Source organism: Dromiciops gliroides, chromosome 3, assembly GCF_019393635.1.
Source record: "Dromiciops gliroides isolate mDroGli1 chromosome 3, mDroGli1.pri, whole genome shotgun sequence".
NCBI lineage: Eukaryota > Metazoa > Chordata > Mammalia > Microbiotheria > Microbiotheriidae > Dromiciops > Dromiciops gliroides.
In genome coordinates this window covers 487,530,839-487,554,036 of record NC_057863.1, presented here as the reverse complement: position 1 = coordinate 487,554,036, position 23,198 = coordinate 487,530,839, and positions in this window count along the sequence as shown.

The window sequence follows — 23,198 nt, the reverse complement described above, 5'->3', positions numbered from 1 at the left end:
ATTTACATGTGTGTAGTGGCTTTCATCCCAGAGGATCCTAAAGTACTTCAAAGCACACTGGCAATCCCTTTATTTACTAATGCCCTCAGCCGTTCTGGTCATTAGAGATCCCTTGGCACAGTTTTCCAGTACTTGGGGTGTTAATCCCAGTTTCCTGGTTAGAATCCAACTAGGGTAGTGACTTTCTGACTCCTTAAGTTACTTATGAAATTTCAATTGGATGAGCTGTTCTCTGCCTTTTCTCTTCTATAGCATTGTGGAGGAAGGCTAAGCTTTGTTGCAGGTCCATGTTCATTGTAGATGGCAAAGAAGACAATTTAAAAATACAGAAATACTTACAACACCTGGGATGCTTGATTGTAGAAAACTTATATTCCAATGGAGCTCACAATTTTCACTCAAGAAAATGTGGATTTTATACCTTGATCCTGTTAAGTTCCTTTAAGGTAGGTAATGTTTCAATTTTGTCTTTGTATCTAATATAAATAGTATCTGGTGCCCTCATTAAGTGCTTAAATGCTTCTGGATGAAGAGACATATTCATTGATTTAGTTTAGTTCTGAGTATGTCTGGGAAGGAACTATATGCCTTCTCTCTGCCCCTACTCCCCCCATCATATTCTAGTGAGAAAAATTCTCTATTGTTTCTGTCTCAGAGGGAGGAGATATAGGTCTACATATCTTGGAATGAACTGGACTAAGACTCATCTATTAAAGTCTGATGGTCCCTGACAGCAGAATTTTCTTTCAAGCTTGGAAAAGGTAGTTGACCTAGAGATTATGGAGTGATTCTGGAAGACTAAGAATTATTAAAAGATTTTAGTCATTTGAAGGAATGCAGTGAGAGAAAACTAGCCTGTGACCCTGGGGAAGTCACATACCCCTGTTTTCCTCAGTTTCCTCCTCTTTAAAAATTAGCTGGAGAGGGAAAGAGCCAAGATGACTGAGAGAATCCAGCAAGTTGCTTGAGCTCTCCTGCAGTTCCCTCAAAAAGAACATTAAATCAAGTCTCTAAATGGAAAATGAAACTTTAGAACCTACAGAAAGACACAATCTTCCAACTTGAAATAATTTAGAAAACTTCAGAAAAGATCGGTCTCACTCAGGCAAAAGGGGAGTGCAGCATAGCTCAGAGCAAAGCACAGCATGGTGAGGGTTTTGGGCAAGTCAGCAGGAAGCCCTTGGCCACAGCAGAGCAACTGAGTCTCCTTGATCCTGACTCAGCAAGCTGGTGGCACAGTGGGCCAGTTGTGAGATCCACCAGCACCAGAGGAGAGGGCAGGCTGCCAGCTAGAGGGCAAACCATGGGACAGGTACAACTTGGCTGTACCATCCAAGCCCCAGGAGCAAGCACAGGGAGCAAGCCCATGGAAGTGAGGAATCCACAAGTCACAGAGGCCTCAGAGTATAAAGCCAGTGACATAGCCCCTGTTCCATAGCACAAGAAGCTTGAACAGTGACTTTAAGCCCCAGGACCAGACCTCAATTTATAAAAATAAACCACAATATGAGTAAGAAACAGAAAAGGGCTTTTACCATTGAGAGTTTCTGTGTTGACAGGGAAGAGCAAAACACAAACTCAGATGAGGATAATGCTCTCAATTTGCCTACATGTGAAGCCTCATGAGGGAAGATGAATTGATCTCAAGACCAAAAAACCTTCTTGGAAGAGCTCAGAAAGGATTTTAAAAATCAATTGAGAAAGGTGGAGGAAAGAAATAGGAGAGAAATCAAAGCTACAGAAGAAAATTATGAAAAAAGAATCAACAGCTTGAAAAAGGAAACACAAAGAATCAAAAGCTTGGGAAAAGGAAGCACAGAGATTGACTGAAAAAACCAATTCCTTAAAAAATTCATTTGGCCAAATGGAAAAGGAAGTGCAAAAGCATACTGAAGTAAACAATGCCTTAAAAATTTGATTTGGACAGATGGAAGCTAATTACTCCTTGAGAGATGAGGAATCAGTCAAACAGAATAAAAAGAATGAAAAAATAGAATAAAATGTGAAATACCTCATTAGAAAGACAACTGACCTGGAAAATAGTTCCAGGAGAGGCAATTTGAGAATTATTGTACTACCTAAAGGCAATGATAAGAAAAAGGAGTTGAGACCATATTCCAAGAAATTACCAAGGAGAACTGCCCTGATATTATAGAATAAGAGGATTAAATCATCATTGAAAGAATCCACTGATCACCTCCTGAAAGAGACCACAAAAGGAAAACTCCAAGGAATATTGTAACCAAATTCCAGAATTATCAGGTGAAGAAGAAAATACTTGAAGCAGTCAGAAAGAAGCAATTTAAATATCATGGAGCCACAGTCAGGATTGTTCAGAACCTGGCAGCTTCAACATTAAAGGATCACAAGGCTTGGAATATGATATTCTGGAAGGCAAAGGAGCTTGGGTTATAACCAAGAATCAACTATCTAGCAAAACTGATTATTCTCTTTCAGGGGAAAAGATGGACATTCAATAAAATAGGGGATTTTCAAGGTTTACTGATGAAAAGACCAGAACTGAATAGAAAATTTGATCTTAACATATGAGACTCAATAGAATTATAAAAAGGTAAATATGGGGAAAAATTATTCAATAAGATTAAACTATCTATATCCCTATATGGGAAGATAATACTTATAACTCTTGAGAACTGTATCTCTATTTGGGCAGACAGAAGGAGTATACATAGAGGGTAAAAATATAAATTATCTTTGATGTTATGATATAAAGAAAATTAAGGTGTAATAAAAAGGAGTATATGGAGAGAAGAGGAAAGGGGAGGTGGAATGGGGTTCATTACATCATATGAAGAGCTGCAAAAAACCTATTACAATAGAGGGAAGGAAGGGAGGGTTGAGCATTGTCTTAACTTTACTCTCATCAGATTTGGTTCAGGGAGGGAATAAAATATACACTCATTTTGATAAAGAAATTGAGCTTATTCTTTAGGGAAGTAAAAAGGTAAGGGGGAAAGGGGAGGTACTGACAGAAGGGAAGGCAAAAGCAGGGGAGAAAAGGTTAAAGAAAAGGGAGGGCAGATTGGGGAAGGCAGGGGGCAGAAGTAAAGCACTGGTGAGGAGGAATAGGGTGAAAGAAGGGGAAAACGTAAAAAGGGGGTGAATAGGATAGAGGAAAGTAATTAGTAATAATAACTGTGAATGAGAATGGGATGAACTTTGCCATAAAATGGAAGTGAATAGCAGAGTGGATTAAAAACCAGAATTCTACAATATGCTCTTTACAAGAAACATATTTGAAGCAGGGAGATAGAAAGGGTAAAGGTATAAAGCGGGAGCAGAATATATTTTGCTTCAGCTGAAGTTAAAAAAGCAGGAGTGGCAACTGTTATCTCAGACAAAGCAAAGGCAAAAAGAGGTCTAATTAAAAAGTGATAAGGAAGGAAACTACATCTTGCTAAAAGGTACTATAGAAAATGAAGAAATATCAGTACTAAACATGTATGCACCAAGTGGTATAGCATCCAAATTCATAGAGGAGAAATTAAATGAGTTACAAGAGGAAATAGACAGCAAAATTATACTAGTGGGAGATCTGAATCTTCTCCTCTCAGAATTAGATAAATCAATCCACAAAATAAGTAAGAAAGAAGTTAAAGAGGCGAGTAGAATGTTGGAAAAGTTAGATACGATAGATGTCTGGAGAAAATTGAATGGGGATAGAAAGGAATATGCTTTTTCTCAGCAGTACATGGCAAATATTCAAAAATTGACCATGTATTAGGTCACAAAAACCTAATAGTCAAATATCGAAAAGCAGAAATAGTAAATGCATCCTTCTCAGATCATGATGCAATAAAAATCAGATGTAATAAAGAGCCATGGAAAGGTAGACTGAAAATTAATTGGAAACTAAATAATCTCATTCTTAAAAAAATGAATGAGTTAAACAACAAATCATAGAAACAATCAGTAATTTCATCCAAGAGAATGACAATAATGAGACAACATACCAAAACATATGGGATGCAACCAAAACAATGCTTAGGAGAAATTTTACATCTCTAAATTCTTACATCAATAAAAAAGAGGGGATCAATGAATTGGGTATGCAACTAACAAAAGCTAGAAAAAGAACAAATTAAAAATCCCCAACTAAATATTAAATTATGAATCAATCCTGAAAATCAAAGGAGAAATTAATAAAATTAAAAGCAATAAAACTATAGAATTAATTAACAAATCTAAGAGCTGGTTTTATAAAAAAAACAAGAAAATTAATAAACCTTTGGTGTGTTGGATTTAAAAAAAGAAAGAAGGAAACCAAATTATGAGCATCAAAAATGAAAGGGTTGAATTCACCACTAATGAAGTGGAAATTAAAGCAATACTTTGGAACTATTTTGCCCAACTGTGTGCCAATAAATTTGAAAATAAAAAAAGGATAAATATTTACAAAAATAAAAATTTCCCAGGTTAAATGAAGAGGAAATAAAATCCTTAAATAAGCCCATATTAGAAAAAGAAATTGAACAAAGCATTAATGAACTCCCTACAAAAAAATCTCCCGGACTAGATGGGTTTACAAGTGAATTATATTATTTTATTTTATTTTATTTCATTTTTTGCTGGGCAATTGGGATTAAGTGACTTGCCCAGGGTCACACAGCTAGTAAGTGTTAAGTTTCTAAGCCAGATTTGAACTCAGGTCCTCCTGAATCCAGGGCCGGTGCTCTATCCACTGCTCTACCTGGCTGCCCCACAAGTGAATTCTACCAAACATTTAAAGAACAATTAATTCCAATACTATACAAATTATTTAGAAAAATAGGTGAAGAAGGAATTCTACTGAATTCCTTTTATTACAAAAATATGGTGTTGATACTAAAACCAGGCAGAGCCAAAACAGTGAAATAGAATTATAGACCAATTTCCCTAATGAATATTGATGCAAACATCTTAAATAAGATATTAGCAAGGAGATTACAGCAAGTGATCACCAGAATAATACACTATGACTAGGTGGGATTTATACCAGGAATGCAGGGCTGGTTCAACATTAGAAAAACTATCAACACAATCAACCACATCAATAAGAAAACTAACCAAAACCATATGATTATCTCAATAGATGCAGAGAAAGCTTTTGGCAAAATACAGCATTCTTTCCTAATAAAAACACTTGAGAGCATAGGAATAGAAGGAACTTTCCTTAAAATAATAAGCAGTATCTACCTAAAACCATTAGCAAACATTATATGTAATAGCAGTAAGTTAGAGGCATTCCCAATAAAATCAGGGGTGAAACAGAAATGTGCCCATTATCACCTCTATTATTTAATATTATACTAGAAATGTTAGCTTTTGCAATCAGAGAAGAAAAAGGAATTAGAATAGGCAAGGAGGAAACAAAACTATCACTCTTTGCAGATGATATGATGGTATATTTATAGAATCCTAGAGAATCAACTAAAAAACTATTTGAAACAATTAACAACTTTAGCAAAGTTTCAGGATATAAAATAAATCCACATAAATGACCAGCATTTCTATACATGACCAACAAAGTCCAGCAGCAAGAGATAGAAAGAGAAATTTCATTTAAAGTAATGGTAGACAATATAAAATACTTGGGAGTCTACTTGCCAAGACAAACCCTGGAACTCTATGAATGCAATTACAAAACACTTTTCACAGAAATAAAATCAGATCTATGTAATTGGGAAAATATCAATTGCTCATGGATAGGCTGAATTAAAATTGTTCATTGTGTTTTATTTACTGAAGTGTTAAATGTTGTTTTTCACTTAGACCATATAGCTGTTTCTGGTAATATTTATTTAAATGTATCATATAGGAGGTTGATACTAATTCTATGCTACTGTTTAGGGGGACATAAATATGTCTCAAGGTTTTTTTTCAAATAACAATTATACAATTTTTGTAGCAAAAGCACACATGAAGTTTGTTTTGCAAACTTTCCTGACTTAGTCAAGTGTTTCCCTCCATAATTCCATATGTATATATATTTTCTTTAAAACCAGTGTAGCATATCCTGGGACCTACTCTGCCAACTCTTATATTGGCAGTCATATTGGCAGATGCTAGCCACTCTTTCAGATTCCACATTATTCTCATAAACTTTCCACTAAGCCCTGTTACAATGTAAAGACTGCTAGTGGTACAGTTGATAGAAGTCTAGGTCTGGACTCAGAAAGACCTGAGGTTAAATGTGGCCTTAGACACTAACTCTGTGACACTGGGCAAATCACTGAATATCAGTTTACCTCAGTTTCCTCAATTATAAAACATGGATAATAATAGCACTGACCTCCCAGGGTTGTTGTGAAGATCAAATTAGGTAATATTTTAAAAAGCATTTATTGCTGTGCCTGTCACATATTAGGTGCTTTGTAAATGCTTATTCCTTTCTATTTATGAAGCATCTACTATATGCTCTTGGGTAGGAAACTAGACTTCTATTATTGGCTTAAAAAATTTAATCCAATATTTTTACTCTGCAGAAAAAGATGGAGTAAATCTCCTTAGTCCCTAGAAACATAATGACAACAACCCCACACCACCTTCCTATTTTTAGAAGGATCCTACTGGCCAGAGAGTTGTGTTTGCTTTGCTAACAGTCCTAATTCCTTGGTCACAATCCATAGAACTCTTTTGTTTTTTGTGGGGAATATGTACATATGTGTACTGAGCCTAAAGTCATGGAGCTGGACTCCATGAGGAGTCATTCACTAAACCCCAGATTTGTGTATCCTATGAAATGAAAGAGGCCTTGTGATAAAAATATTGGAATTCTTGAGACCAGGTACTGTGTTCAGTTAATTCTCTTTAGAGAAGGTTGCAAGTTGCCTAGTTAATAGAACGTTATGTATTACAATCTACCTAGTGAAACCACTAGAGTCATATATTGCAGTGTTACTGTGAAATTGTTTACCTGAAGCACCTTCTTCTCACACATGGGGAACTGAGAATAGTTATCCCAGGTTGAAGATATTCTGTGAGTCCAAATCCACTGAAAATCATAGCAGAAGATCTCCAGTCCATATATTTACCTTTTCTCTAGTTAGCTGATAGACACAATTTGTTCAAAGTAAAGGTCTTTAACATAGTTAAAGAAATAAAATTAGAATATTCTCCTAATAAGCCAAGGATAGGCAGTAGAACAAATATACATGCAATCAGTGGTAAAATTGGGGGAGTGAGTGTTCATAAGAACCACACATGAAACACTGGTAGCCTAGTCATATGGATGAAAAGACAGCTCATGCCTCTGTCACCATGGAACCACTGATGTCTTTTGAAAAACCTATTACTGATCTGCTTTCAATAGATCTGACCCTGCTGGTTGGGGCACTTTATTGAGTATGTTGTTCTATTATTTTCTAATGGTCCTGTGATGACCATTGGGCACAGTGATGTCTGGTCTACATTACTAAGCTGGTCTCAGATGAATGGGTGGTGGCTGGCAACTACTGGACATGTTGCAGTAGTATCTGTAGGGCATTGCTCCATTCTATCAGCTTCTGGGCTCATCACTTCAGGGCTTCTGGATGCTACCTGCCTGCTGTCTCATGTCCAGTTTGCTGAGGGATGGTGGCTAGAAATTATCCCTGAAGAGATGAGGCTGACAGTTCTTAAGTCAAGGTAACCACATCTAGCTAACGGAAACTAGTCAGAGTTACTCCAGACTAAGGCTATCTTTTATTTTAACCACTATGTTTGAAAGGAAGTCAGTTCTCTGTTACATAACATTATCTATTTTGGGGTTAGATATTCTCAAGGTTCAATCTGGTTTAAAGTGCAAAGTATTTTGAATCAGATAAGGAGGAAAGGTCATTGTTCTCCATCTACTTGCCTAGAACTCAGGTTTTCTCATGAATATCTGCCAACCACAAGTCTCAATCCTTTGGTGCTTTTGTTGAAATTGTTCACAGAATTATATGTTCTACCTGGAATAACCTCTTATCACACATGGGCCACTGAGAATACTTGCACCAGGTTCAAGGTATTCTGTGGGTCCAAATCCATTCAAAACCACTGCACAAGAACCCCCACCCATATGTTTACTTCCCCCCATATTTTGCTTTGGTGCTTTTGTTGAATCCTGTATGTTATTTGACAAGTGAAAGACCTGGGTTTTTATCACAGAAGTGACTAGTAGGAAACCAGAGTGGTTATTTTGAGGTTCTTAGATCTCAGCTGTTCTCCAACATGTACCAGTAAGCTAGAGCAGTGGATATATTATGACTACATAAGATTTATACCAGGAATACAGGGATGGTATAACATAAGGAAAACTATTAACATAATTGATTATATCAATAATAATTTTTTTAAAATCATGATTATATTAATAAATGCAAAAAATCTTTTGATAAAGTTTAATAATCATTTCTATTAAAAACACTTAAAAGTTTAGGTCTCGGCAGCAGTTAGGTGGCACAGTGGATAAAGCACCAGTCCTGGATTCTGGGGGATCTGAGTTCAAATACAGCCTCAGACACATGAAACTTACTAGCTGCATGACCCTGGGTAAGTGACTTAACCCTCATTGCCCCTCCCCCCAAAAAAAGCCTCAAAAAACCATAAACAAACAAACAAACAAAAGGCAGCAGCTAGGTGGTGCAGTGGATAAAGCACCAGCCCTGGATTAAGGACCTCAGTTCAAATCTGGCCTCAGACACTTGACACTTACTAGCTGTGTGACCCTGGGCAAATCACTTAACCCTCATTGCCCTGCCCCTCCACCCAAAGTTTAGATCTCAATGGATTTTTTCCTCAAATAAATAAAAAATCATCTAAAACCATAAACAAGCATTATTTGTAATGGGGATGAGCTATAAGCCTTCCCAGTAACATCAGGTATAAAAATATTATTATCAGGTATAAAAAATATTATTCAATATTATATAGGAAGTCCTAACAATAGCAATAAAAGAAGAAAAAGAAAAACAAGGAATCAGAATAGGGAATGAGATAATAAAACTATTCCTTTCTGCAGATGAAATGATAATATACCTAGGAAATCCCAAAGACTCAAATAAAAAAGTTAGTTGAGGGGCAGCTAGGTGGCACAGTGGGTAAAACACTGGCCCTGGATTCAGGAGTACCTGAGTTCAAATCCAGCCTCAGACACTTGATACTTACTAACTGTGTGACCCTAGGCAAGTCACTTGACCCCAATTTCCTCACCAAAAATAAAAAAAAAATTAGTTAGTTGATACAATTTATAATTTTAGCAAAGTAACAGGATATAAAGTAAATCCACATAAATCATTAGCATTCCTATATACCACAGACAAAACCCTGAAAGAAGATAAATTTAAAGTAACTCTAGACAGTATAAAATACCTTGGGTGTATGCTTGCAAAAACAAACCCAGAAACTGTATAAACTATTAAATTACCAAAAACATATTTTACTGGAAAAATAATAACAAAATTCATTTGGAAAAACAAAATAAAGAATATCAAAGTAAAGAATGAAAACATGTAAAAGAAGGAGGTTTAGCAGTACCATTTCTTAAACTATATTATAAGGAAGTAATTTTCAAAATTATCTAGTATTGTCTAACAAATATCGAAAGTTAGATCAAGGAAAAAGGGTAGACATAACAATTTCCAGCAGCAAATAAATATACTAACTGTTTATTTGACAAGTGTAAAGACAAGTTTTTGGGATAAGAATTCACTGGTCAGTGAAAATGATGATGAAAACTCAAAGGCAGTGTGACAGAAATTAGTCATTTACCAATATTTTACATGATTCACCATTTACAATATCTCACACCATTGACCAAGATAAAGACAAAATGGATACATGGCCTAGATACAGAGATTTTACAAGGAAACCAGAACACAGAGCATATTAGTTATCTATCAGACTTATGGATAGGTGAATTATTTATGAATAAACAAGAGATAGAAACCAGGGTGAGAATTAAATTGATAATATTGATTACATTACATTTTTTGTGGAAATAAAACAAATATAATCAAGATCAGAAAAATTATAGACAGTTTCTCAGATAAATTTCTCATATCTCAAATACATGAGGAACTTGTAAAATCTATAGGAATGTGAGTCATTCCCCAATTGATAAATGATTAAAGAATATTAACAGGAAGTTTTTAGATAAATCAAAACAAGTTATATTCATGAAAAAAAATCTCTAAATAATTATTGATTAGAAAAATGCAAATTAAAACAACTTTGAGATAACACTTTATACCTATCAGATTGGCCAAAGTGATTGAAGGGAGGGGAGCCAAGATGCCACAGGAAGAACATTAAAGAGCTCCTGATACAATTACCTCCAAAACAGCAATAAAAGAAACCCTGGAGCAGAAAAATCCACAAAAAGATGGGCTAAGACTATTTTCCAGCCATAGACAGATTAAAGGGGGCCATGCTGGGCTGGGAGAAAATAGTGCAAACAGAGATCCAAGGCACAGTCCACCAGAGGAACTTATTCCTGAATCTCTGAATCAGCTGCAGCACCAGCATCTTCTAGAACTGAGATTGTGGTCAGTTGAGGAGGCTAAATGGCTGGCCAAGGGGAAAGTCCAGGAGTGTCAGTGGGACCTAGGGATGAATTTGGCTATCCCACCCCAGTGGGGAACCAGGAAGAAATCCTGAGCAGTGGTAGGCCCAGGTAGGGGATGGGTGCAGGCTCATCAGAAGCTAAGAACCACAGCACACAAAGTTCTGCTGGCTGGTTAATTAGTAAGTTGGCTTAAGGTTATCTTTGAACCAGAGAACAGGCCAGGTGAGAGAAAAGCCTGCCCTCCCTCAAACCAAAACACCTGGGACCCTCTGAAGCTTGGGACAGTGTAGCTTGGAAGTACAGCCCCACTGTAAGAGGGAGTTAAAAGGCAAGTAAAAGACAGCAAGATGAACAAGCAAATAAAGTTGAGAACTATTGAAAATTTATTTAGTGACAAGGAAGATCGAGGTGCACACTCAAAAGAGGATAATAACCTCAAGGCCCCTACATCCAAAGCTGCTAAGAAAAATATGAATTGGTCTCAGGCCATGGGAGTGCTCAAAAGGGACTTTGAAGAGAAAGTAGGAGAGATATAAGGAAGATTTAGAGAGGTAGAAGAAAGAATGGAAAGACAAATGAGAGCAATGCAGAAGAGTCATGAGAAAAAAAGTCAACAGCTTGAAAAGCTAAATGGAAAAAGGGATTAAAAAGCTGCCTGAAGAAAATTATTGCCTAAGAATTAGGATTGGACAAATGGAAGCTAGTGACTTTATGAGAAACCAAGACACAGTAAAATAAATCCAAATAAAGAAATAAATAATAGAGGGCAATATGAAATATCTCTGTGGAAAAAAAAACAACAACACAGCTGACCTAGAAAATAGAACTAGGAGAGAGAATTTGAAAATCATTGTACTACCTGTAAACTATGACCAAAATAAGAGTTTAGAGAGGATATTCCAAGAGACTGTTGTCGAAAATTGCCCTGGTATTCTAGAAGTAGAAGGCAAAGAGAAATTGAAAGAAGCCACCAATCACGACCTGAAAGAGATCCCAAAAGGAAAACCTCCAGGAATATTATAGCCAAATTCCAGAGCTCCCAGGTCAAGAAAAAAATATTGAAAGCAGCTAGAAAAAAAGGAATTCAAATACTGTGAAACTCCAATAAGGATAAAAGAAGATCTAGCAGCATCTACATTAAAGGACTGGAGGTCATGGAATATGATATTCCAGAGGGCAAAGGAACTGGGACTACAGCCAAGAATCATGTACCCAGTAAAACTGATTATAATCTTTCAGAGGAAAAAAAAGGGATTTCAATGAAAAATAGGCCTTTCAGGCATTGGTCATGAAAAGACCTGAACTGAATAGAAAATTTGACTTTCTAATACAAGATCCTACAGAAGCATAAAAAAGTAAACAGAATTCATAAGGGATATTAAAAGATTAAACTGTTTACATTCCTATGTGGGAAGATAATACTTCAAACTCAGAAGAACTTTCTCAGTATTAGGGTAGCTGAAAAGAATAATAGACACAGGTCTGAAGTGAATATGAAGGGATGATATCTGTAAAGCATTTCTTTTTTGATTATCTCTGTTCTTTGTGGGGCAAGCAGGGTGGGGTGTCTAATGTATGGGGCTAGATGTCACCTCAGGGCCTCCTAAGTCCAGGGCTGGTGCTTTGTACACTGTGCCACCTAGCTAACCCATGATCACATCTTTAAAATAGGGTTGAGGGATAGGAGGAATGCACTGGGGGAGGGGGAAGGGGAGAGGTAGACTGGGAGAGGTAGCTCACATGAAGGAAACAAGAACAAAGCTTATGGAAGGAAGGGAAAGAAGGGGAAGGAGTCGGGGAGTGAGTGAACCTTACTATCATCAGAATTGGATCAAAGAGGGAATAACATACATACTCAAGTGGGTATAGTATTATATTTTTGCCCTGAGGAAAAGTGGGAGAGTAAGGAGAAAAGGGGGAAGGGGAGAAGAGGAGAAGGAGGGAATGGAAGTTTGGTAAAGGGAGCAGCAAAAAGCAAAACACTTTCAAGGAAGGTGAAAATGTTATGCAAAACAACACATGTATGACGTATATTGAATTTCTTGATTTCATAGGGAGGGTTGAGGAGGGAGGGAGGAAAAAAAAAATTAGGACACAGAATAAGCTCAAAGACCTTAACCTCATCAGAGTGTGCTCAAGGAGGAAAGAACATATACACCCAATTGGGAAGAATAATCTATTTAACCCGACAGGAAAGTAGAAGAGGAAGAGGATAAGGAGGGAAAGGTGAAAGAAGGGAGGGTAGAGCAGGGGAGGGGGCAGTCAGAAGCAAAACACTTTTGAGGAGGAATAAGGCAAAATAAGATAGAAAATAGAGTAAATATCATGGGAAGTGAATAGCATGTTGAGAAATAATTCTGATGATTGACTACAATGGCAAAACATATTGTACCTACTCTACTAGGCTATTGTGAAGAAAATTCTTTATCAAGTTTAAGGTACTATATAAAAGTTATGATGAACAGCATGCTATCAGAAAAACCTGGAAAGACCCACGTTAAATGAAGCAGAGAGAAATGTACTGTATACACAATAACAGCAATACTGTAAGATGATCTGCTGGGAAGCGTATGGTTATTTTCAGCAAGGCGATGATCCAATGTAACTCTGAGGGACTTGTGAAAATTGCAATCCATCTACAGAGAAAGGACCGATGGTTTCTGAAAACAGATTGAAACACTTTTTTTTCACAATTATTGCTTAATATGAAGTTCTGTTTTTATCTGTTTTCTCTCACAACCCAGCTAATGTAGAGATGTTTCCCATGACTACTCACATATAACTTATAAGGAATTGCTTGAATTCTTGGGGTGGGGGGTTGGAAGGGAGGGAGGAAGAGAAGTTGGAACACAAAGTTTTAAAAAATTGATGTGAAATTTTGTTTTTACATGTAATTTGGAAAATAAAATTCTAAACATAAAAAAAGAAACAATGATCAGGTGGATTTCACCTGGAAAGACTTACATGAACTGATGCTGAGTGAGATGAGCAGAGCCAGTAGAACATGGTACACAGTAAGAACAACATTGTGTGAGGATGAACTGTGGTAGACTTAACTATTCCCAGCAATACAATGCTCTAAGATAATTCCAAAGGACTCATGCTGGAAAATACTCTCCATATCCAGAAAGAAGATCTGTGGAATATGGATGCAGATTGAACCATACTGTTTCTACTTTGTTTTTGTTTGTTTTTCTTTTTGAGATTTTTACCTTTTGTTCTGATTCTTCTTTTACAACATGACTAATGCAAAAATATGTTTAATGCAATTGTAAATATATAACCTGTACCAGATTGTTTGCTATCTTGGGGAGCGGGGAAGGAAGGGAGGGAGGGAGAAAAATTTGGAACTAGAAATCTCATAAAAATGTTTAAAACTATCTCCACATGTAACTAAAAAATAATAAAATACTTTTATGTTAAAAATTATTGAAGAGAAAATAAAAAAAAATTAGAGTAGCTGTGCAAAAATTGGGACATATTTCTTTTTGTTGGAATTGTGAACTTATCCAACCATTTTGGAATGCTATCTGAAATTACAACCAAAGAGTTATTAAATTGCCTACACCCTTTGACCAGCAATAGCATTGCTAGGTATATTTCCAAATATGATTAGGGGAAAAGGAAATGTTCTAAAATATTGATGGCAGCTATCTTTGTCATGGCAAAAATTGTTAATTGTGCAAATGCCCGTAATTGGGGAATAACTAAATATGGTGTATATAATTGTGATAGAATACTACTGTGCTATAAGAAATGATGAGCTCAATGACCTGGGAAAAACATGGATAGTCTTGTGCAAAATAATGAAGAGTGAAATAATCAGAACACTGTATACAATAACAACAATATTGTTTTAAGAACAACTTTGAGCAACTAAGTCATTTTGACTATTTTGTCTTTTTTTTTTTATTTTGACTATTTTAAATACCGAAATTAACTATAAAGGACATATGAAGGAAGATGATATCTGCATCCAGAGAAAGAACTGGTAAATAGAAGTATGTACAGAATGATTTTACATATTACATACATATGCATATACATATACACATTTGGGTCTAATGTTATCCATCTCTAGAGTGTGGATGGGGGAGGGAAGAAAAAAAGGAAAACAAAGAAACTTACACTATTACATTACTATAAACTTAAAAGCAGTAGCTGATACATTTGTACTTTCCTGTGCAATCATGTTTTTTGTTGTATTATATTATGGAAATTCTTTTCATTCCATAAATTTAATATAAAAAAATATAACTAGAACAGCGGTGTCAAACTTAAATAGAAAAGCCACGACTAATCTGTACAAAAGAATCACTGTGGAATGCATATTGACATAATCTTAAAACATGATATTATCTTTATTTTATTATATTTTTATTTTCATGAAATATTTCCCAATTACTTTTTTTTTTAATTTTTGCAGGGCAATGGGGGTTGCCCAGGGTCACACAGCCAGTAAGTGTCTGAGGCCGGATCCGAACTCAGGTACTCCTGAATCCAGGGCCGGTGCTTTATCCACTGCGCCACCGAGCTGCCCCCCAATTACTTTTTAATATGGTTTGAGCCACAGTTGGGAGTGTTGTGCACTTATGTGTTAGGTAGCCTTGTGTTTGACAGCTCTGAGCTAGACTATGTGTATTAATTCTCTATAGTTAATCATGGATTTTTTTTGAAGGTTCAGAGTATTTAATTTTTTACCTTTGTATATCTATCACCCAACAGATTGTCTTGCACATAATAGGTTCTTAGGAAATGTTTATTGAATTTAATTAGAGTTTATTATCCCAAGATAAGGGAAATAACTCTTATGTATAACCTGGGGAATGAATCACTGGTTTAAGTAGCATGTAGCTTAAGATATATTGAAATAACACAGAAATTGGAGTGAGTAACTTAACCTATCTCTCTTTCTAGTTTGACCAGTCAACTAATTATGTATATTTAAGCAAATAATAAATTTATTGAGATTTATTTTCTTCATATACAAAATGAGGATGATTGGACTAACCTTAAAATACTGAGATTCTATGGTCTTTCAAGCCCCTTCTAGCTCCAATATTCTGTGATTCTAAATGAATGTGTTTAGAAATATCATATGTAAAATGTCCAGGTATATTGTTAAATGCAATAACCACCAGCAGGCCACATATAAGGACAAAAATAAATAAATAGATTGCCTTATCATTGATTCATGGGAGAGCAACATATACACAGGTATGTATAAAACATTAACTTTCTACAGTATAACCCTGGAGGAATGGATGAATAAAGTGGGATACATGAATATTATGGAATATCATTGTGCTGTAAGAAATGGAAGATTTCAAAACAACATGGAAAGATTAATATGCAGAGTGAAGCAGAACCAGAAGTACCAATTTATACAATACCTTCAATATTATAGAAATTAATGACTTTGAAGATTCTTATAAACTGATGGAGAATGAAATTATTAGTACAATGACCATGTATTGTTTCAGAGGATTGGTTATAAAACCTTCTATCCATAAGGAGAAGTGATAGATTTAGGATTAGGAATGAGACTCTCTGTTTCTCTGCCTTGATGCTCCTTTTCTCTCTCTCCTCTTTCTCTCTCTCAATTAATTTACATATTGAAAACATAATTATATATTTATAGTTTATTATAATACATATGCATGTATATATAAGTATATATAAGTATATATAAGTATATATAAGTATATATAAGTATATATAAGTATATATAAGTATATATAAGTATATATAAGTATAGAGCCCATTGAGGGAATTTATTTTGTTTGATTATGCATATTTACTACAATATTTATTTCCTTTTCTTTTTCAAAGGGTAGAGATAAGAGGGAAAGAAAGGATTTCTGTTATTTTTTCTTAAATAGATGCTATAAAATGGGTGCTACAGATGTGAAATATTGCAATAACTTTCAGATGAGGTCACTGTTACTGATTTATTTTGCTATTTTGTTGCAAACAAAATCATAAAGTGAGAGTAATCTGTAATTGTATGTAACAAAAGAAAACACACCAATACAAGTAAAAGTAGAAAGAAAATACAATGAGACATGTTTTTACATATGGCTAATGCAGAAATTTTTGCATAACTATCTTCTCATCTCCCACATGACTGCAATCCTTTTTTGACTTTTTCATTTCTCCAGCATCCCTCCACACTAGGTAAGTCCCCCCTCCAACTTTTCAGTTTTCTTTTGTATGTCATCTTACCCCATTAGGTTGTTCTTTGAAGTCCTTTGAGGCAATTATAGTTCTGTCATTCTTTCTTGTATTTGTATGACTGGCACATACTAAGTGCTTACAATTGTTATTGTCTATTTTTCTTTCTTCGGTTAAAGGAAAGGGGAAGGGAAAGAAAATAAATTTCTATTAAGTGAAAAATAAAATACTAATATATACTGACAGATTCCTCTGAATACCATTCTGAATGTGCTAATGCACTTGATCCAACTGTTGTTCCCTGTATCCCTAGTGTCTGGGAAGTATCCCAGGAAAATCTCCCCCACACAGTGCAAGATACCACCTGATTCTTCTTCTGCTGCTGTGCCTCACATCACCTCATTTGCCCTACAATACTGACACAGAAAAGGCAGTTGTGATTTCTGTTTTACAAATACCATTCCTACTATAGCTTCAGCCTATGCCAGCTTCAACTTTTGCCAAGCTCCAAACATTTTGAGTTCATTTATGTATTTCAATTAGTCAACAAAGATGAATGGAATATGTCATATCTGAGTAGTGTCTTTGTACATCCGTGTGTGTGTGTGTGTGTGTGTGTGTGTGTGTGTGTGTGTGTGTGTAGAACTAAAAGATACATGGACAAAGAAAACAAGTTCCTACATTGGCCATATGAAAATGTCTCATTCTTTATTTTCAACTTTCAGTTTTATTAATGTATTTTGTTTTACATTTACATTTACTTACAATTGCAGATCACTCCCATTTCATGAGAGTTCTTATAACAAAACAGCTAAGTAAAACTAATAATACAATGACCTTATTTGAATGTGCATGTGTTCAAGAGATGCATGAAACTATCCTGAAATAATTTTCCAGCCAAAGACAAGTTAGAGGGTCTGAAGGAAAGATCTGTTGTACCAGGGTGAGAGTGGAGTGTGCTAAGCAGACCCATTTCCAGCCCCAGAGAACGAGGCCTTGGGAACTCAGACCCAACTGTGGCAGCAGCTGCTTCTGGAACTCAGCCCATGGATGGAGAGAGGAGCTCAGCAGAGCATGAACCCAGCCTGGAATAGACAGCCTCAGAGTCTTAAGTTCCAGCAGCTTCTTCTGATGCTTGACTCACAGAACAGTGAGGGGGTTTGGTGGTTGGCCAGAGTGAAATGACTACGGTCTCTGCTGGAGTGGGGGCAAAGCACCCAGTTTCTTATCCAATGGGTGGACTCTAGTGGTGTCAGCCCAGTTGGGGAGGGGCACAGGCACATCAAGCCTCTGACTATAGAGAATCAGATTTCAATCAGACATCTGTTTCAGGGTTTAGATGAGTAGGCAAAGAAAGCAGTGGACTATAGAAAGTTTTTTTTGGGGGGGGGAGTAGACCAGAATATACCCTCAGAAGAAGATAATATCAAAATCAAAGCTCCACCAACCAAAACTTCCAAGAAAAATATAGATTGGTCTCAAGCCATGGAAGCATTCAAAAGGGACTTTGAAGAGAAAGTAGGAGAGATAGAAGAAAGATTTAGAGAGATGGAGGAAGGAATGGAAAGAGAAATGAGAGCAATGCAGGAGAGTGATGAGATAAAAGTCAACAACTTGAAAAGCCAAATGGGAAAGGAGATACAAAAGCTCTCAGAAGAAAATAATTGCGTAACAATTAGGATTGAACAAATGGAAGCTAGTGAATTTATGAGAAACCAAGATATAATAAAGCAAATCCAAATGAATGAAAAAATAGAGGGCAATGTGAAATATCTCCTTGTAAAAACAGCTGACCTGGAAAATAGATCCAGGAGAGAGAATTTGAAAATAATTGGACTACCTGAAAACCACGACCAAAATAATAGTTTAGACAGCATCTTCCAAGAGATTGTCAGAGAAAATTGCCCTGATATTATAAAAGCAGAAGGTGAAATAGTAATTTAAAGCATCCAACTATCACCTCCTGAAAGAGATCCCAAAAAGAAAACCTCCAGGAATATTATAGCCAAATTCCAGAGATCCCAGGTCAAGGGGAAAATATTGCAAGCAGCTAGACAAAAGGAATTCAAATGCTGTGGAGCTACAGTAAGGTTAACACAAGATGTAGTAGTATCTACATTAAAGGACTGGAGGGCATAGAATATTATATTCCAGAGGGCAAAGGAACTGGGACTATAGACAAGAATCATGTACCCAGCAAAACTGTGTATAATCTTTCAGGGGGAAAATGGGATTTCAATGAAAAAGAGGACTTTCAGGCATTCATGATGAAAAGACCTGAACTGAATAGAAAATTTGACTTTCAAATACAAGACCAGAGAGAAGCATAAAATGGTAAACAGTAAAAAGAAATCATGAGAGATATTAAAAGATTAAACTTTTTACCTTCCTACATGGGAATATAATATTTCTAATTCATAAGAACTTTCTCAGTATTAGGATAGCTGAAAGGAATATACTTAGAGGGCACAGGTGTGAATTGAATATGAAGTGATGATATCTATCTATAAAGAATTTATTTTTTGTGGGAAGGCAGGTTGGGGTGGCTTATGTATGGCCCAGAATGTGAGTTTGGGGCCTCGTGGGTCCAGGGCTGGTGCTTTGTCCAATATGTCCCCTAGCTGCCCTGTGATGACATCTTCAAAAATAAAGTTAAGGGGTAAGAGGAATGCACTGGAAGAAAGAGAAAGGTAGAGGTGGACTGGGGAAAAGAAGCACACATAAAAGAAGCAAGAAAAATCTTATAGTGGAGGGGAAGATGGGGAAGGATTGGGGAAGTGAGTGAACCTTACTCTCATCAGAATTGCCTCAAAGTGGGAATAACACATACACTCAAGTGGGTATAGCAATATATTTTGCCCTTAGGGAAAGTGGGAGGGGAAGGAGATAAGGTGTGTGTGTGTGTGGAGAAGCTAAGGAAGGAAGGGCATATTGGGGGAAGAGGGCAGTAAAAAGCAAAGCACTTTTGAGGAGGGATAGGGTGTAGGAAGATAGAAAATAGAGTAAATATCAAGGGGAGGGAAGAAGATGGAGGATAATACAGTTAGCAATAGTAACTGTGAAAGAAATGAGTAGGATGATATCAGAAGGATGTATGAAAAATGCAAACCATCAACAGAGGAAGAACTGATGGTATCCGAATACAGATTAAAGTATAGATTTATTTGTTAGCTCAATTTTCTAAAGTTATTTTGCCTATTTTCTTTCACAACCTGACTAATGTGAAGATATTTTGCACAACTGCCCATCTATGACATATTAAATTACTTGATTTCATAGGGAAGATTGAGGATGGATGGAAGATGAAAATTTAGAACGCAAAGTTTTTTTTAAATAAATGTGAAAAAAACATTTTTTTTACATGCTACTTGGGGAAAATTCTAAATAAAATTAAAATTTTCAAAATAAAGCAAGATAAAAAATCCCCCCAAAACAAAAACAAAAAACCCAAAATGACAAATATGGTCATATTTTACATAATCATATATATATAACCTACATCTGATTGTTTGCTGCCTCAGGGAGGGAATGAGGATTAAAAATTGGAACCCCCAAATATAAATAAAAATATTTATTACCAAACAAAGTATTTTGCGATTGTGTTCATGTAATTTCTGAGTTTGTATTGGCAGGTAATCTTCCAGCTATTTTATATTTTCTTTGGCAATTTAAAATGGAATTTCTCTTTCCATCTTTTGCTGCTGAAATGTGTTGGTAATATATCCTCCATTTTTTCTAAAGTTGCTAATTGTTTCGATTTTTACTTGATTCTTTGGGATTTTCTAAGTATATCATCACATCATTTGAAAAGAGTGATAATTTTGTTTTCTTATTGCCTATTCTAATTCCTTTTACTTTTTCTCCTCTAATTTTTATAGTTAACATTTTAGTACATATTAAACAATGAAACTGATAATAGATATCCTTGTTTCACCCTTTTTAATGGTTTTAGGTAGATGTTGCTTATTTTAAAGAAACCTCAATTTATTCCTATCCTTTCCAGTGTTTTTAAAAGGCATGAATACTGTATTTTGTCAAAACTTTTATCCATCCATTTGGATCATTTTATAATTTTTTGTTGTTGATTTTATAGATATAGTCAATTATGTGGATGGTCTTCCTAAAATTGAACCAACCCTGAATTCCTATATAAATCTTACCCAATCATAATTTATGATATTTGTGATATATTGCTGTAACTACTTGCTAGTATTTTCTTTTAAAAAATTGCAAATTATGGTATATGATTGTGATGGAATACTACTGTGCTCTAAGAAATGATCAGCTCAATGATCTTAGAAAAATCTGAATAGACACAAAATAATGAAGAGTGAAATGAGCAGAAACAAGAGCATGTTGTATAGATTAACAGCAATATTGTTTTAAGACCTTTGAATGACTGTCATTTTGATTATTATAAATATCCAAAAGACTTACGAAAGAAAAGATTATTGGCATCCAGAGAATGAAGTGATAAATGTGCACACACATGTGCATGCACACAAACATGCACGCATAGAAACATATTTATGTCTAATGGTAGCCATCTCTAGGGCAAAGGGGGTGGAGGGAAAAGAAATTACATGATAACTTTATTATATATTTTAAGAGAATAGCAAGTTGTACATAATAGATTTGTAGTTTCATGTGTAATCATCTTTTAAAATATATTGTATTATGGAAATGTTTTTTCATAAATTAAAAATAAATAAATAAAATTAAAAATAAAATTTTTGCATTAATATTCATTGAGTAAATTGGTTTATAGTTTTGTTTTTGCTCTTCCAGGTTTAGGTATCAGCACCAAATTTATCTTGTAAAAAGTATTTGGTGAAACTCCTTTTTTGATTATTTTCCCAACATATTTCATCTGTTAGTGGAATTAATTGTTCTTTAAATGTTTGGTAGAATTTACCTATGAATCCATCTGGTCCTGGGGATTTTTTCTTAGGAAGCTCATTGATGGCTTCTTCAATTTCTTTTTCTAAGATGGTATTATTGACGTATTCTATTTCCAGGTAGCTAGGTGGCAAAGTGGATAAAGCACTGGCCCTGGATTCAGGAGGATCTGAGTTCATATCAAGCCTCAGACACTTGACACTTATGAGCCATGTGGCCCTGGGTAAGTCACTTAACCCTCATTGCCCTGCAAAAAAAAAAAAACAAGCAAACAAAAAAATCAATGTGAAAGTATTCTAATTCCTTAGGTTAATCTGATTAATTTATTATTTTTGTAAATATTCATCTTTTCCTCCCTTTGATTGTCAGATAATTGGCTTATAATTATGCAAATTAGCTCCCAATAATTATTTAAAATTTTTTCTTCATTGGTAGCAAATTCACGCTTTTTATTTTTAGTTGTGGTAATTTGGTTTTCTTTTCTTTTCTTATTTTTTTAAATCAAATTAACCAGTGCTTCATCTATTTTATTGTTTTCTCCCCATAACATTAGCTTCTGGTTTTATTTTTTAGTTCAATGGTTTTTTGACTTTTAATTTTACTAATATCTCTTTTGATTTTACTTTAGGTTGTCCCGTTTGGTGTTGAAATGAGGATTTTTAATTTATTCTTTTTCTAGCTTTTTAAAGTTGCATGTCCAATTAATTGATCTGCTTTTTCTCTTTTATTGATATAACCATCTAGAGACAGAAATTTTCTACTAAGTTTGGCTTTGATTGCATTCCATACATTTTGGTATGTTTTCTCATTTTTGTTATTCTCTTTAATGTAATTATTGACTTCTTATTATTTGTTCTTTTACCCACTTGTTCTTTAGAATTCATGATTTATGTTCTAATTCACTTTTAATCCATCTTTCCTTGGCCCTTTATTGAATATAAGTTTCATTGTATTATGACCTGAAGAAAATGCATTTAATATTTCTGCTTTTCTGCATTTGAGTATGAGACATTTATGCCCTAATACATGGTTAATTTTTTTTTTGATGAGGCAATTGGGATTAAGTGACTTGCCCAGGGTCACACAGCCAGGAAGTGTTAAGTGTCTGAGGTCGAACTTGAACTCAGGTCCTCCTGACTCCAGGACTGGTGCTCTATTCACTGTGCCACCTAGCTGCCTCCATGGTTAATTTTTGTGCAGGTGCCATGTACTACTTAGGAAAATGTATATTCTTTTCTATTCTCATTCAATTTTTCTAAAAGGTCTATTATATATAACTTCTCTAAAGTTCTACTAACCTCCTTTACTTCTTTCTTGTCTATTTTTTATTAGATATTTCTAGTTCTGAGGGGATTATTTATTGTAAAAACACATAGTTAGGGCGGAGCCAAGATGGCGGAGAGGAAGCAGCAAGCTGCCTGAGCTCTCCTTCTGTTCCCTCAAAACGAACATTAAATCAAGCCTCTGGACGGATTCTGAAACTACAGAACCTGCAAAAAGACAGAGAGACACAGTCCTCCAACCAGAGATAATTTAGAAGACTTCAGGAAAAGGTCGGTCTGACTCGGGCAAAAGGGAGGCCCAGCACAGGGCAGCA